The following is a 12,268-nucleotide window of genomic DNA, read 5'->3' as shown; positions in this document are numbered from 1 at the left end:
TACTCCCTAAACTAATCTCTTTATTTAGTGCTATACCAATCATATTTCCAAGAAAATATTTTAATGATCTAGAAAAAATAACAACAAAATTCATATGGAAGAATAAATGGTTGAAAATCTTACGGGAATTTATGAAAAAAAATCAAATGAAGGTGGCCTAGTTGTACCTGATTTAAAACTATATTATAAAGCAGTAGTCACCAAAACCATTTGGTATTGGCTAAGAAATAGATTAGTTGATCAGTGGAATAGGTTGGGTTCACAAGACAGAATAGTCAACTATAACAATCTAGTGTTTGACAAACCCAAAGATCCTAACTTTTGAGATTAAGAATTCATTATTTGACAAAAACTGCTCGGATAATTGGAAATCCGTATGGCAGAAATTAGACATGGACCCACATTTAACACCGTATACCAAGATAAGATCAGGTCCATGACTTAGGCATAAAGAAGATTATAAATAAATTAGAGGAACATAGGATAGTTTATCTCTCAGACTTGTGGAGGAGTAAGAAATTGTAACTGGAAATGAACTAGAGACCATTACGATCACAAAATAGAAAATTTTGATTATATCAAATTAAAAAAGCCTTTGTACAAACAAAACTAATGCAAACAAGATTAGAAGGGAAGCAACAAACTGGGAAAACATCTTCACAGTTAAAGGTTCTGATAAAGGCCTCATTTCCAAAATATATAGAGAATTGACTCTAATTTATAAGAAATCAAGCCATTTTCCAATTGATAAATGGTCAAAGGATAGGAAGAGACAATTTTCAGATAATGAAATTGAAACTATTTCCACTCATATGAAAGAGTGTTCCAAATCACTATTGATCAGAGAAATGCAAATTAAGACAACTCTGAGATACCACTACATACATGTCAGATTGGCTAAGATGACAGGAAAAAATAATGGTGAATGTTGGAGAGGATGCAGGAAAACTGGGACACTGATGCATTGTAGGTGGAGTTGTGAACGAATCCATCCAAACTGGAGAGCAATCTGGAATTATGCCCCAAAAGTTATCAAACTATGAATACCCTTTGATCCAGCAGTACTACTACTGGGCTTATACCCTAAAGAGATACTAAAGAAAGCAAAGGGACCTGTATGTGTCAAAATGTTTGTGGCAGCCCTGTTTATAGTGGTTAGAAACTGGAAAATGAATGGATGCCTATCAATTGGAGAATGGTTGGGTAAATTGTGGTATATGAATGTCATGGAATATTATTTTTCTGTAAGAAATGACCAGCAGGATGAATACAGAGAGGCTTGGAGAGACTTACATGAGTTGATGCTAAGTGAAATGAGCAGAACCAGGAGATCCTTATATACTTCAACAATGATACTGTATGAAGATGTATTCTGATGGAAGTGGATTTCTTTGACAAAGAGATCTAACTCAGTTCCAACTGATCAATGATGGACAGAAGCAGTTACACCCAAAGAAACAACATTGGGAAATGAATATAAACTGTTTGCAAAAACAAAATAAAATAAAGTATTTGAAATGCAAAAAAAAAAAAAAAAAAGACACATTGAGGGAAATAAATATACCAGAGATCAGGACAAAACAGTGAATAAACAGATGAAAACCAAAGGTATAAAGTTGCAAAAGACCACATCTGAGAAGAAATACAGGGCTCAGGAGAAACAAGAACAGACAGGATAAAAAAAAAAAACACATGCAAGTGACTACCAACAAAGAGAACCATAATTCTGACAAGCTTTTGACCCATCCAGGAAATTTGAATTTGTTTCCTACTAGAAGAGAAATGAATAATAGGGTGTGCTTAGCCTGGAACTCACAGGCAAAGATAGGGAAGGAAAAGACTTTTTACTCGTTGGAACAAGAATTACGGCAATATCAACTAAAACTGAATATTAACAAATATCATACTATATAATGTTTATATTTGTTTCCTAATGAATACAAATGAACTAAAGTGTGACCCATTAATAATTGTCATATTTATGTAATGAATTCCATAGGCCTACAATCTATCTTAATTGATATCTTTTGTACTGAATATTGCCTGAATCAGATGAAAGTCAGGAAATTTTTAATTTCACAGAGGTTATCATTGAATCAATGTTAGACATACATGGCTGATTTTTTTTTTCACATATAATGAGAAAGTCTATCCTAAAACAACTTGCAGGTTGTAGCTTTTTTTTCTGAGAAACCTCCCATCACTACCATTCACCCATTGTTTTCTTACATGATTAACATTTATATTTTATTCTGGCTTTCTTTGTTGTAAAGATTATTCTGAAATTTAGTGCAAAGTTGAATTAAAACTGGATGAGTTCTTTAACTCAACTTCCCTCCCTTTCCTGTTATTGCTTTAGGAAAAAAAAAAGACTTTTAGACTATGACAGTGCCTTAAGCAAACCATTACTCACATTGTGAAATCATAGGCTGCAATGATATTTGATGCATTCCTCTTTTTACATTTTTTTTTAAATGAAAGGTATGACTAAGCCAAGTGACCATAAAACATTCCTTGATCTTTTGGCTCATCATTTGAGTTTATTTTGGTCAAAATAAGTCCCTTGGAAAAATGACTCTGGAATTGATTTGTTTTCTCCCATTGACTTCTAACATCATTTATTTTTGTGCATTTCACATTTTACTTGATTTTGTCACTCTATATCCTTTTCATTGAATGCAAACTCCATGTCTTTTGGACATATGACCAAATGATTTCTGACTTCCTGTCTAAGAAATGTTTTATCATACAGAAGTATTTTAGATGTCTTTTTACTAATTGAAAAGTAACTGAACCCCAGATGATGCTTTTCCATTTTTCTTTCATGATAGGAATAATTTTACAATTGAAGTTTTTTTTTTTTTATGTTCCTCAAACACTTTGCTATCTTTGTTCTATGGAGCGGAGGAAGAGAAACATTTATTAAGCACCTACTATATACCAGGCATTTTGTTAAGCACTTTATAAATATCATCTCAATTTGATCCTCTCAACAATCCTGGGAAGTAGGTGCTCTTATTATTATCCCCACTGACTGGGGATAATAGAACCTGACAAATTAAATATATATATATATATATATATGTATTATTATTATTATATATTATTATATATTATTACTATATATATATATATATTTAACTTGTCAGGTTCTATTATATATGTATATGTATACACACACATACATACATACATACAAGTTAAGTGACTTTCCCTGTTTACACAGTTAGTAAGTATCTGAGACCAAATTTGAATACAGCTTAATTATTCACTTCACCCCCTAGCTTTCAGTGCTGTGAAGATCCCAAGATTAGTGCTTGTTTCTTTATACTCAAAAAAGTCTGGGACACCAAAGGGTCTGTTTCATTGATTTATATATTCTCTCTAAAGATAAAGTTCATAATCCATGTATGTCTGCCCATCCCATGCAATTTGTATCCTTCCATTCTCTTAAGTTTGTCACAAAGTGATCACCTATTATGATCTTTCTCACATTCTTTTTATAATTTGAAAATACCAATAAGTTATCTGTTGATTATCTTTCACTTTCACTGTATGACTTGCATCCTTTATATCAAGGAAAACAAGGAATGGGCAGTGTACATTAGTATCTTACAGGGATGCATTTAGCCATTAGTAATTATAGAGCAAATAGCTTATTCAAGAACGAGAAAATCACTGGAATATTTTTCAACCTCTTGAAATTGAAGGACCATCTACTATCCACATCAAGCTGATTTGAAAATTCCTTGGCAGATATAGAAACAAATTACATTACCCCGTTCTTGTGATTACAGGTTCATATCAGCAGGTTGGAGGGACCTATTTGCCTGGTCTAGAGAGTTGTTGGATATTGGAGGAAAAATATGAATAAATGCTGATTACCAAGACTTACCTGTAGATGCAGATTAGTTGAGAAGATCACATCATAACAGGAATAATCTAAACAATTGTTAAATGTTTCTTTAGTGACAAAGTATTCTCATATCAAAGCAGTCATTTGTATATATCTCTAGATAATTAAAAAAACACCTCTCTCTCTCTCTCTATATATACATATATATGTATATATGTATATATATATATATATATATATATATATATATATATATATATATATATATACACACACAAAATAAAATTTACTACAGAGACACCGTTAAGGTTTCTAGTATGTTTTTTTGTCACAGATCTTTAAATGTTGGATAACTTTTAGATAACTGGAGCATTTGAAGGAGCCTAACATCATAGCATTCTATATATAAACATATATATATACATACATATATATGTGTGTGTGTGTGTATATACATATATATATATATATAACTCATATATTTCTCAAGTGGAATGTAATTCTTTGAAAGCAGGGGTTGTTTATGTTTTGGCTTTGCAGCCACCCCCCACCCCCCGCCCAGTTCCAAGCATGATGCCTTGTATACACAGTATTTGATACATATGTTCAGCTGTTTCCAGTCATTTCTAATGCTTTGTGACCTCATTTCAAGTTTTCATGACAAAGAGCCTAGAGAACTTAATTTTCTAGATTATTTTGTAAATGAGGAAACAAAAGCAAATTAAGGTTAAATGACTTGTTCAGGGTCACACAGCTAATAAATTCCTGAGACCATATTTGAACTCAGAAATATGATTCTTCCTGACTCCAGGTACAGCACCCTATCTATTTCAATCACAGTCATGTCCTCTTTCAGGGTCTTTGTTCCTTGTTTACTTTTGGCACTTGTCCTCTGTGATATGCTTTTTTTTTGTGGTATGTGCTACCAACCAAAGAAACAACCTTGACTATAGGGATGAAGCTATCTCTGTGGTCTTTCTGTTCTTGGATCATTTTGATTTCAAGATTCCTCATACACTTTATACATACACCCTCTTTCCCAAGTAGATAGAGTTGACCTGTTAGTTTAAAGAGAGATCGGAGTCATACAAACTCATCCACATCTTAGAGAAAACTTCAGATAATAGTTGCTCATGAAAAACAACAGCTTCAGAAACAAGATATTTGAAATCTGTATACAAGTTAGCACTATAGAGACTTGACAACGACTATAGTCAAATCTTCAGCAAGAATGATGTTACCATCTTGTTAACCTTCTGCCTAGTTCAGAGAGCCAGATGGGTAGTGTACTAAACAAAGTCCTTGACTAAGAATCAGGAAGAAGTGAGTTCAAATCTTGCTTTATACATTTACTGTGTGATCCTGAGCACTAAGTTACTTCTTTCTTCATCTTTAAAATGAGGTTAAACATAAGATAATATGTAATTGTGTTTTGTTAGCTTTAAAGGACAATGTAAATGTTAGCTATTATCATAATTAATTATCTAGCTTCCATTTTTCATTCTAGCAACATATGCATTAAAAGGACAACTCTTTCCTCATGTACTCCTAACTCAGCAGGTGTTTTGTGGGAAAATGGGCTAATTTATCAAAACATATTTTGTAATCCCATCCGTGTACTAATCAGACCTAGCTTCATTTATAGGGCTAGCTCATGATATCAGACAGAACTATTTGATTTCAGCATGTACATCCGGAAGTCAAGAAGTTGTGTGTTCAAATTCCACATTTGAAAATTATAAGCTACGTGACTATGATTAGGCATTGTTCTCATTGATCATTAGACTATTCTCTAAATCTATAACCATTCGGATCACAGTCTGGGTCCCTGCAAAGAATTCTCACAGCATGAATTCCCATATCCATAGTTGGTGTTACTGTGTGGAAGGTTTCTGATATATATGCCAGACAGTATACAGAACTTTATAGATATGGTCATAGCCCTCAGGGATCTTGAAGTCTTATTGGATGAGAGAAATTCATTTCAGTTCAATTCAGTGTTTCTTAAGCATATTCAGAAAACCATCCTAGTTACTAGGGACACAAAGGAAAAATAAAACAATTACTTCCATCAATATCTCTATATTCTATGGAGAGATAACATTTGAAAGATAAATAGAAAAATGGTATACACACACACATACACACACACACACACACACACAAGACAATTCAAGAGATAGAGAATATTGATGACTGATAGGGGTCAAGAAAAGTTTTACATCAAACTTTTGATCTGGGAATTGCTATTAAGAGATGACAAATGATACGAAGCACTATATGATCAATACCAACGGAGAGCTAGAGATATTACACACATAGAGCTTTATAAATGAGGACAAGAATTTAAGGAGCTGCTAGGATAACAATTTGACTTTGAAGGCCTCTACCAAAGTATTCTGTGCTTATATTACCTCAGATGGCATTCGTGCAATCCAAAAGGCTCCAGAACATGGATGCCCAGCACAAAATTAACATTAAAAGGCTAGATATTTTAGTTTCACAAAATTGCTGCCTTTTTTCATGCCTAGAATAATTTTCAATCGATGAAACTGCTCCCGATCCCATTAAAACATGAAATTGGGTTTGTGGCTATAGCAAAGCAAGTCCTCAGTATGTTTTCTTTACTTTCCTTTAGAAGACATCCATTGGCAAAGTTTTAAGATTCTTTAGACCATTGTGCTAATAAATTGCTGGATAAAGCAAGCCACAATTGAAGTTGTTTTTTATTCCCATAGCCTATTACATTTTCAATTCCTTAATCCAATATTTGTAACCCTGTTGCCATTTTTGGACTATACTTCTGATTTCTCTGGTAGTAAGAATTTCCAATGAGAAAACTCCATCTACCAATAGAAATTGGTGCCCATTTTGCATTATATAGTGTTTGAGGTTTGCCTAGGACACTGTCAACTTTAGTGACTTGCCCAGCATCACAGTTACTCTATGTCAAAGAGTAGACTTGAACTTAAATTTTCTTAGCCCTGAGGTCAGCTCTTACCCACTCTCCCACATTACCTTTCACTTCTGAACAATAACATTAATAAATAATTGTGCTATTGATGCCCTTCTCTATGACTATCAGGCTTTTCCCCTATAGATTTCTTTGATGATTGTTTCATTCAAGGGTCTTTCTCTATTTTGTCCTGCTGGGTGTCTGAGTCATATGAAACCCTCTCCCATCAAAGCCTTTTCTCAAAGAATCATTGAATGGATGGCATGGTGTTAAGTCCAAATGGATAGAAGTACTTGATCCTGAAGATACCTGGATTTGATTTCTTGTGCATTTTTCTTGCTGCTTTCTAATGGAACTTTCAACAGACACAAAAAATTGCATCTGTTTCTGTTGTCAGCATCAGACTGTCTCACCAAAACTAAAGGGTATATACATATGATCTATCTCTTTACAGTTCCCTCCCCCCACTATTTGGCTGTACTGCTGACTTAAACCTAGAAGTTCAGTCATCATTTTCCATTTCCAATTTTTCCCAGTGTTCCACTGTCTGTCTAGTTTTACTGTGCTAAGTATTTTCTTTTAAATAATTCCTGCTTTGACTTCTTTTGGAAGCTTAATTTTTTTTTTAAATTGAAGAGATCAGATTTCCTCTTCCATATGACACTGCAACACTGTCTGACTCTTGAAAGCTGCAAAAATAAACTTTGAAGGTCTTTTTTTAAATTTTTTTTTTATACAGGACACATGCAGTTACTTACTCATTTTCTACCAAGAACTCCCGAGTTTTTCATCACCATATGTATCTTTTTGTTTTGGAGACCCAGCATGTGACTAAAGATGAAAACGTAAGGAGGATGGAAACTGGAAAAGTCTGGCAACAGCAGCACATTTTCAGCATTTGCTCTTTGGAAGATTATGATTTCATTTAACCACACACCCTTTAGCAGATGCTATCTGGCTCTCCTCTTAAGGACTTTTATAATACTGAATGGACTAAATGAAACTTAAATAGAGCCAAGTGTGAGATATTCTTAGAGTTTTCATAATGAAACCACAGGTACCTATTTGACCAGAATATTTTTAGTTGGCTAAAACAATGAAACTGATCATCACACAGATCTGGATTTTAGTGTTGAAAATAATAATCACTTCAATTCTAAGTTTAAAATCAAGATAATGATTTAGTTTTCCCATTGGCCTTACATCCTTCTTGATTCAGCTTAAACTCCATTATTTACTATCTAGATGATTTTAGAGAAGTCATTATACTTCTAGTGCCTATTTCCTCATTTGTAAAACAAGGGCATTGAAATAAATGATTTTCCAGTTCTAAATTGATTCTTTGAGTAATTAAAAAAATTAATTTATCATTTATTTATCAAGGCATTGTTGAAGAGTTAAAAAGGCAATAGAGAAATAGTTTCCATCTTTACTCAATGGATAGACTATTGGAATCAGGAAGATGTGAGGTTCAAATACTGCTTCAGACACTTAGCTATGCAACTCTGGGCAAATAATTTTTCTCCATTTCAATTTCCTCAGCTTTAAAATGGCAATCATAATAGCACTTCCCTCACTGGGTTGTGGAAAGAAAAAAAAAAGAAATAATATGTAAAATGTTTTTTAAGCCTTACAATGCCATCCAAATGCTAATTATCATTACTATATACAAAGGAAAGAATCAGAATTGATCTAATCTATGCCATTCCCTTTCCCCCCCTCAAATAAATAGTATTTCAATTATCTAAGAATGATCAATCAGTAAACATTAAATAATTGCTTAATATGTGCCAGACACAAAGTTTAACACTGGGGATAGAAAGAAGAGAGAAGGATATATATCTAAGAGAAGCTACAGGTGTTGGCAATAGATTGGATATGGTAGGTAGGACAGTGTAGGATTGAGGATGACTCCTAGGTTGTTAACCTGAGGCCTGGGTGGATAGTATTGCTTTGTATAGTAATAAAGAAAGTAAGAAGTGGAGAGGGCTTAGACTCACATGGGTCCTCAAACTTTTTAAATAGGGAGCCAGTTCACGGTCCCTCAGACTGTCGAAGGGCCGGACTATAGTAAAAACAAAAACTTTGTTTTGTGGGCCTTTAAATAAAGAAACTTCATAGCCCTGGGTGAGGGGGATAAATGTCCTCAGCTGCTGCATCTGGCCGGCGGCCATTGTTTGAGGATTCAGGGAAGGAAAGATCATGAATTCTGTATTGAATGTAGATGAGTTTGTGATGTCTACTGGCCATCCTTTTTTGCCAGGTAAAGAGATATGATTGGATCTCAATAGAATTTGGGGCAGGATTTGAAAATTAGCAGCACAAAAAATAAAAGAAATAAAAGTCTTTTCATATGAATATTTAGCTTTAGTGGTTTTTGTGAAGGCTCAGGGAAAGTGAGGTATGAGGACTGGTCCACCTGCTGCTTCACTGATTTTAAAACTCATAGACAACTCAGCTCTAACTAAGAATCATTTCCTAAAGCTCTAAATAGTTTCTTGTCCATAGCCCCATAGCTACTATGTTTCAGACTTAATATTTCAACTTGTGTCTTCCTGACTCCAAAGCTGAGTGGAGTTTAGGTTTCATTGGAGTATTGAAAATAAATTTTCATTCACACAAAATTCTTTTAACCTTAGCTATCATTATTTCTCTTGAAACCTGTTATTTAGTAAATTCTTGTTAATTTGCTCTGACTTGATTTAAGAATTAAATATGTGTCAAGATCAGCTGGGAATAGCAAAGGCAAAAAGTTCCTGCCTTCAAGGAGCCTGTGACAGAAGGGAATAAATAGATACTTACAAGATGAATACAGAATGTGTGAAGATGATTTAAGAGGGGAAGGCACTAATATCTGAAAGGACAAGGAAAGATTTCTTGGAGTAGGTGAGACTTGAGTCAAATTATAAAAACAAATATAGAAGTCAAGAAGTGGAGGTATGGAGAATACATTACTGATATGATAGTTGACCAGTTCAAGAGGCAAGAGTTGGGAGGTAGAATGCCATATTTAAAGGCCAGTGTTGCTGAAAATAGACTACTGGACCTGGAACATACAATGTGAGATGGAGGGTAAAATATGAAAAGAGTAGAAAAGTAGGAAAAGACCAGGTTGACGAGTGCTTTGGAAGTCAAAGAAAGTCAAAAGAAAGGAATTTGTATTTAATTTTGGATATAAGAGAGACACTATTACTCATTGATAGGTATATTAATGGCAGGAAAGGTCACTGGTCACCTGGCATCTTGAGTTGCAAACTAAGCAAGTGGATGATCAGAAATTCAACCAATGCAAAGGATTCAGAAAAATATTGAGGGCCTAAGAGATGAGGAGGCAAGACGTATATGAATAAGTAAATTGCACAAAATAATATTAATTACATGTAAGTTAAATTATGGAGTAAAAAATGTAAATGCTGCAGACTTCAGATTAGAAGGTGATAAATGAGAACTGCCCAGTCAGGAAAGACTTTATACAGATAGGGTTGAGTGAGATCTTAAAAATGCATGAGGGGAAGTTAGTTGGTGTAGTGGATAGAGCACCAGCCCTGAAGTCAGGAGGACCTGAGTTCAAATTTGATCTCAGACACTTAACTTTTCCTGGCTGTCTGACCCTGGGCAAGTCACTTAACCCAATTGCCTCAGGAAAAAAAAAAAAGCATGAAAATTTATGTAGGAGGGATGAGCAGGAAGCAGACCTTAGAAACTATCCTCTGCTGACACCATGATTTCCCTCAACATCCCTGTCAAGTCATTTAGCATTTATTTGATAACCTTTAAAGAAAACTCCTTATAAAAGTAACCCATTCTATTTTGGGAAGCAACTGACAATCTTTTAATTCTTTCTTCTTTTGGACCAAAATTTGATACCTAACTTGGAAGAGATCAACTTTTGCTCCTTATTTTGCCTCCTAAGGATTAGTGGAGTATTTCTATTACTTCTTCCACATGAGCATCCTTCAGATAACTGAGACAATGAATTTATCATATATCTATTCACTCAATTAATCTGTATGTTAAAGGTATTTATTATATATAAAAATAAAATTAATACAGGATTCAACTCATCGGAATAACTTTTTATTAAGCACATACTATTTGCAAAGTCCTAAATCAGGAATAAGAAATCTATGGCAACTTTATTTTTTATGGCTTGCTGCCTAGGAAGTTTTTTTTTTTTAATAAAGCTTTAAAATCACATTTAAAAGTATAAAAATCATTATTTGGCAGGCCATAAAAACTGTTTTTTTTTTTTTTTTGCCAAATTCTGCATCAGATGATAGAGATACATAGATAGATATGACAGATTCTTTTCATAAGGAACATATACTGTACTCTAGAGAAACTTGAGGAAGGAGAAATCAATTTTAACTTTAGAGGGGAGAGTTGATAATGGCAAAAATCTATGGAAGAGGTGGCATCTGAGTTTCTCCTTTAGCAGTGTGGGACAGGATGCCTGTTTAGAGATGTGGGACAGGATGCCTGTTTCAAACATGAGGGATAACATGAACAAAGGCACAGCTATTGGAGGTGGTGGGATAAACATGGTATAGGAACAATCCAGTTTTTCTGGAAAAGCAATTATTTATGATAAGACTAGAAAATGGGGTGGGATCAGTTTGTGGTTATCATTCAACAACAGTATTACTTTAATTTTGTAACCTTTTAATGTGAAGACAATGCAATTTTCTATGAGAGAAGTGATCAGATCAGAAGGTTACTTGGGAAGTAATGTAAAAAATAGATAGAGGTGTACATGACTGAAAAGACTGAATAAGAGCAACACAGTTGTCACTAAAACAATTTAGAAATACACAATGGGTGTATTGAAGGATCATCTGTAATAGAGATATTAAATGAGGGAGGAAATATAAAGAAAAGAAGAAGTTTGAGAGAGAAAAAAAAACTGTGTATGACTCTCTAAAATAAGTAAGAGGAAGGTAAGGAGATAGGAAAAAAGACAAAAGAATTGTTAGAAGAGTGTAAAGAAAAAAAAATTATAGCATCTTGAACCCTCCCCCCGCCCAAAAAAAAAGATGGGAGAAAAGATGTCTAGAGTTTGAAGTGTGACAAAGATATCAAAAACAATGAAAAGTTGGGAAGGGAAAGCTACTGGATTTACTGATGATGAAGTCATTAGTAACCTTTGAGAGCTCTTTCAGTGTAGCAGAGGGGATGGAAACCAGATTGCAAGTGGTTGTTGAGTGAGTAGGTAGTAAGAGAGCAGAGGCAATGACTGTAGATTATTCTTTCTAGAAAGACTGGAAGTGAGGAGCAATAGCTGGAGGGAGTATTGAGGTCAAGAAAAAAAAATTTTTTTTTAATATTTGGCAACTGAATGTTTATAGGGTGAGGGAAAAGAGCCAATAAAGAAAAAAAATTAATAAGGTTCATCTTAAAATGTAGTATACAGAAGGGGCATGGATGCCAGATGTGTTCTGACCAGGGCAGAGTACAGT

Source organism: Antechinus flavipes, chromosome 5 (assembly GCF_016432865.1).
Source record: "Antechinus flavipes isolate AdamAnt ecotype Samford, QLD, Australia chromosome 5, AdamAnt_v2, whole genome shotgun sequence".
In the NCBI taxonomy this organism is placed as follows: Eukaryota; Metazoa; Chordata; class Mammalia; order Dasyuromorphia; family Dasyuridae; genus Antechinus; species Antechinus flavipes.
This window is presented reverse-complemented; position numbering follows the sequence as displayed.